A 6,136-nucleotide genomic window follows, 5' to 3' on the forward strand; every position below is an offset into this window, starting at 1 on the left:
GGGATACTGAGGAAACAGAGATAGAGGGAAAGTCCAAACAATATTGGCCAACCTGAGACTCACTCCACAGCAGAGATCCAGTCCCTGACACTAATAATGATACTCTGCTATGCTTTCAGACAGGAGCCTAACTTCACTGGGAAGCTCCGGCCAACAGCAGATTGAGACAGATGCTTAGACCTGCCGCCAAGAACAGGGCGGGACCCTAGGAGTCCTGTGGAAGTGTTGGGGAAAAGACGAAAAGATGTGGAGGGGACAGGAACCTCACAAGAAGACAACCAGAGACAACTAACCCAGTCCCATGGGGGCTTTCAGAGACTGAGACATCAACTAAGGATCATGCATGATCTGGACCTAGACCTCAGGCACACATGTAGCCTAGGGGAGGTTTGGTCTTCATATGGGGCACCTGGCTAGTGGAGGGGTGGGGGATGTTTCTAACATGGACTCTATTGCCTCATTTCCCTCTAGCAGGGCTGCCTTGCCTGGCATCAGGGGATGAAAATATGCTCAGTCCCAATGTGACTTGATGTGCTGGGGAAAGTTGACAGGGGGAGAGGCGGTTCTCCTTTTCTGGGGGGAAAAGGGGAAGGAGAAAGAAGAAGTGTCGGGAGGTACTGGGATGAAGGGAGGGAAGGAGTACCCTTGGGATGTAAAGTAATAAACTAATGTAAAAGTTAAAAAAGGAAATAATTGTGTTAAGTAATTAAGGCAGTACCAGAAAGACGAATATTGTATATTTTTCTCATTGTTGCTCCTCGATTTTATATAGATTATGACATGAAAGTAAAATGAAACTGTCTAAGGGACAAAAAGATTAACAGGAGGGAAAGGGGTGAGAAGGGGAGAGTGGGAAAGTGTGGGAGCAATACGTTTAATATACAAACTACACTTGTATGAAACTGAAATATAAATAAATCCAGAAGAAAATTGAGATGAGGTAAATATGGCAATATTTTCCTTATGGATATGCAAATGAAATAGTACCAGCTGTTAAAAAGATATATATTGTCTTCATTACTCTATCAGTGTTGCCGAAAGACCAACTGGTTGTATACATGTGGGTGTACTTCTGAGTTCCATTCTGTTTGGCTGGTCACTTGCTTTACATTTGTGCCTATAAATTTGCCATGTTTATTATGGCTCATCATATGGTGTTGATATTGATCAGTACAAATGGTACAGTTTCAATCTTTTTAATTCAGCGCACCTATTTATTCTCAGCTCTTTTAATTTCCATAAAAACTTTTCAAAAATAATTTTAAATTTCCACAAAATCACCTTGTGAAAGACTAATTTTTAATAAGCTAAAGCTGAATTCTGAATTTTTTATATGATGTATCACAGGTTGCTTTTAATTTCTCCAGGGCAAGCTCCATTCTAGAGAGTAGTCAGAGAACACTAATTGGACTCCATGCTTATTACAAAAGATGCAAGTATCTTCTTAATTGAGTTCCTGATGAACTGGCATTCTTTGTTGCCTTCACCTTTTTGATTTCAGATCGATTTCATTTTGATATGTCATTACACTGTCTTCTGGTCTACAAAGATTTTTTTTTTCTGAGAAATCTACTTGTATTTTTATGGAAGGAATCCCTTTCATGTGACAAATAGCTTTTTATTTTTGTTTTGTTTTAAAATTCTCTGAGTTTGACTTTTGATAATTCAATTATGTTTTTAAACAGTGGCTTCTTTTTTTTAAGTGACACCCTTTTAAAAAAAAATTTTGTTTATTTTATGTCTGAGTGCTCTATCTGCATGTACATATGCATGCCAGAATAGGGCATCAGATTCCAGTATAGATGGTTGTGGGCCGTTATGTGATTGCTGGGATTTGAACTCAGGACCTCTGATAGAGCAGGCAGTGCTCTAATCAGTTGAGCCATCTCCCCAGCCCCCGATAATTCAATTCTAATACAGTTCAATAATCTTTTTGCATTTCCGATATCTGAGAAACTTTAGTCTTCATGGTGACTGTCAATTTCTAGTCCCAAATTTGGGCATATTTTAACCATTGTTTATTTTAATCTTCTTTGTATTAGTCAAATTTTTGTTGTTATAAAAATTGCCAGAGGCTAGGTACTTTAAAAATAAAGCAGATTTATTTACCTTATAATTTATGGGAGATGAATATCCAAGATCATTTATTCTCACTGTTCAGCTTCTGCCAATGGCCTGCTTTGATGTCTCATAAAGAGATGGACACCATGAAGGCAGAACTGTTTGTGAAGGGGTACAAAAAGACAGAAAGTCAGAGAGATTCAGAAGTTGGGCTCAATATTACAGAGGAACTCATTCTTGAGGAAACTAACTCATGTTGTGAGGCTAGCATTAATGCTTTGCAAAAGCAGTATTCTTAGCAACTTAATCACATTTCATTAGGTAATTGGGTTCAAAAAGAATATTTATAATTATCTGGAAAAGATATTAACATTAACATTCTCCTACCTTTTTTTAGGTACCTATGTGCAGATTTTCCACTGAGACTTCAACCTAAGGAATTCATCGCAGCAGAATGAATACAGAATCAAATATGAGGATCACCAAATAAAGAGAATTATAAAAAAGCAAGTGCAATTTATCTCACTAGTTTCTGTTCTGAAAGTGACAGTTATTTTAGTTATTTTCATATAATACATGTTTTTAACTTGTAATGAGTTAGTAAAGATGAGTATGTGTGTGTGTGTGTGTGTGTGTGTGTGTGTGTGTGGTCTTTTTGAGAATATACGCCACATGTATGTGGGTACCCACAGAGAATAAAAGTGTTCATCTCTTAGAGCTAGAGTTACTGGCAGTTGCATCTTCTAGGAACTGAACTCAGGTTCTCTGGAAGAGCAGCAAGTGCTCATAACCACTGAGCCATCTCTCCAGTCCTAAGTTATTAATTTTAAATAGGCAGTAAGTACTACTTTAAAACAAAACAGAAATAAAGAAATACAAAGGAGCAACTAGCTCAAAGCAAGACCGAAGCCCAGCAAGAAAGACTATAGATGTTTAAGTTCTAGGTTCAGCCAGTCTATACACAGTATAGTAGGAATTAGTTATCCTAATCCCCGATAACATGGCTGCCCTATCAATATTTTTATCTTCTCAAAGAATATGCTCTATGTTGGAGATATATCTCAATGAGTATAAAGCCAACCTTGGATGCCCAAGGTACTGTGTTCAATCTTTAGCATCATGTAAAATGAAATGGTAGAGGCACATAGGGCTGCAATCCTAGGTATTCCAGAAATGGAAGCTGGGGAGTTGGGACTTGAATCTCAGTCTCTGCCTCATCCAGATCCAGGGCTACCTGAGCTATATAGATCCCATTTGAAAACAGCAAAAGAGGAGGATCCAACATGGCAGCACCAAGAGCAGCACACTGTGTCTGCTCAGCAAAGCAGCAGTGACTACACAGCTACCAACAGACCCATCTGTGGGCCCCCAAACACTAGCAATTGTTTTATCAGGTAAGGGGAAATCCCACAGTGTGGGAAGCAATTCCATCCCACATCTGAAAATAAAAAAATTAAAAAAGGGAAGAAAAGGAGGGTAACTTCTACTCCAGGAAAGTCTTAATTCATTCTAGGAATTCCTCACCTCTCCTCCACCATAAGCTGAACCCACAAAATGAACTGTCCAATATCCCTGGGATGTGTTTCTTTTTTAACTTATTGGTCTTTTCTTATATATTATAGTCTGTGATTTAGTTTTCTTTTGGTATGTGTGTGTCCTGTGGGTTTTTTGTTTGTTTCCTTGCCTGCTTATTTTTGTTGTTTTCTTTCTTTCTTTTTATATTTTTAATTAATTAATATTTTATTCATTACAATTTATTCATTTGTATCCTAGGTGTAGTACCCTCCCTCATCCCAATGCATTCCCACCCTTCCTCTCTTCTCTCATCCTATGCCACTCCCCTACTTCACTGATAGGAGAGATCTTCCTCCTATTCCATCTGATGCTATTCTACCAGGTCTCATCAGGATTGGCTGCATTGTATCCCTCTGTGGCTTGGGAAGGCTGCTCCACCCTCAGAGGAAGGTGATCAAAGAGCCAGCCACTGAGTTCATGTCAGAGACAGTCCCTGTTCCCCTTATTAGGGTACCCACTTGTAGACTGAGCTGCCATGGACTACCTTTGTTCAGGAGTTCTAGGTTATCTCCATGAATGGTCCTTGGTTGGAGTACCAGTCTTAGAAAAGACCCCTGTACCCAGAATTTTTTTGTTCTGTTTCTCTCCTTCTGGATCTCCTGTCCCCTCCAGGTCTTCCATCTCTGGCATCTTTCATAAGATTCCCTGCACTCTGCCCAAAGTTTGGCTATGAGTCTAAGAATGTGCTTTGACATGCTGCAGGGTAGTCTTTCAGAGACCCTCTATGGTAGGCTCCTGTCCTGTTCCCTGTTTTCTCCCTCTTCCGATGTCCATCCCATTTGCCTCTCTGAATGAGGGTTGATCATGTTACCCAGGGACCCCTTTCTTACTTAGTTTATTTAGGTATACAGATTTTAGTATGTTTATCCTATATTATATTTCTAACATCCACTTACAGGTGAGTATATACCATGTGTGTCTTTCTGCTTCTGGGTTGCCTCACTAAGGATGATCTTTTCTAGTTCCCACTATTTACCTCCAAATTTCATGATTCCCTTGTTTTTTTGCTGAGTAGGATTCTGTTGTGTAAAAGTACCACAATTTCTGCACCCATTCCTCCACTGAGGGCCATCTGGTTGGTTTCCACATTCTTGCTATTATGAATAAAGCTGCTACAAATATGGTTGAGCAAATGTCCTTGATGAATATTTGAGCATATTTTGGATATATGCCTAAGAGTGGTATAGTTGGATCTTGAGGTAGCACTATTCCAAATTGTCTGAGAAAGTGCCAGATTGATTTCCAAAGTGGTTGTATAAGTTTATATTACCACCAGTAATGGAAGAGTGTTCCCCTTTCTCTACATCCTCTCCATCATGTGCTGTCACTTGAGTTTTTGATCTTAGCCATTCTGATGGGTGTAAGGTGAAATCTCAGGGTCATTTTGATTTGTATTTCCCTGATGACTGAGGACGTTGAACATTTCTTTAAGTGTTTCTCTGCTATGCCATATTCCTCTATTGAGAATTCTCTGTTTAGTTCTGTAACCCATTTTTCAATTGGATTACTTGCTTTGTTGCTTTTTAACTTCTTTATTTCTTTACATATTCTGGATATTAGCCCTCTGTCTGATATAGGGTTGGTGAAGATCCTTTCCCGGGGTGTAGTTTGTCATTTTATTCTGATGTCAGTGTTCTTTGCTTTACAGAAGATTTTCAGTTTTATGAGGTCCCATTTATTGATTGTTGATCTTAGAGCCTGTGCTGTTGGTGTTCTGTTCAGGAAGTTGCCTCCTGTGCCAATGAGTTCAAGGTTCTTCCCCGCTTTTTCTTCTAACAGGTTTAGTGTGTCTGGTTATCTGTTGAGGTCTTTACTCCACTTGGACTTTAGTTTTGTGCAGGGTGATAAGTATGGATCTATTTGTATTTATCTGCATATACACATCCAGTTAGAGCAGCACCATTTGTTGAAGATGCTGTCTTTCCCACCCCCAAACCCATTGTATGGTTTTGGTTTCTTTGTAAAAAAACAGGTATCCATAGGTGTGTGGGTTTATTTCTGAGTCTCCTATACAATTCTATCATTCTGTTTATATGCTAGTACTCTGCATTCTTTATTAATAATGCTATGTAGTACAGCTTGGTAGCAGGGATGGAGATACCTTCAGTTGATCTGTTGCTGTACAGGATAGTTTTAGGAATTCTGAGTTTTTTGTTTTTCCACATGAAACTGAGAATTGTTCTTCAAAGTTCTGTAAAGAATTGTGTTGGTGTTTTGATGGGAATTGCATTGAATCTGTAGATTGCTTTTGGTAGGATGGCCATTTTCACTATGTTAATCCTACCGATCCATGAGCACGGGAGATCATTCCATCTTCTGATATCTTCTTCAATTTCTTTCTTCAGAGACTTGAAGTTTTTGTTTTTGTTTTTGTTTTTCAAAGAAGTCTTTCACTTGCTTGGTTAGGGTCACACCGAGGTACTTTATGTTATTAGTTGCTATTCTGAAGTGTGTAGTTTACCTAATTTCTTTCTTGGACCTTTTGTCTTTCGTATACAGA

At 38.8% G+C, this 6,136-nt stretch overlaps 1 long non-coding RNA gene across 6 annotated transcripts in view; it reads left to right on the forward strand.

Moving 5' to 3' along the window:
* Positions 1-2,563, forward strand: part of LOC132650065 (uncharacterized) — a 227,937-nt gene extending 225,374 nt beyond the window's left edge. For all 6 annotated transcript variants that reach the window (XR_009588418.1, XR_009588423.1, XR_009588421.1 and 3 more), the window contains one exon: positions 120-2,563. This is a non-coding gene — a long non-coding RNA (uncharacterized LOC132650065). The remainder of the gene's footprint in view (positions 1-119) is intronic.
* Positions 2,564-6,136: the final 3,573 nt, after the last annotated feature.

Source organism: Meriones unguiculatus, chromosome X (genome assembly GCF_030254825.1).
Source record: "Meriones unguiculatus strain TT.TT164.6M chromosome X, Bangor_MerUng_6.1, whole genome shotgun sequence".
NCBI lineage: Eukaryota > Metazoa > Chordata > Mammalia > Rodentia > Muridae > Meriones > Meriones unguiculatus.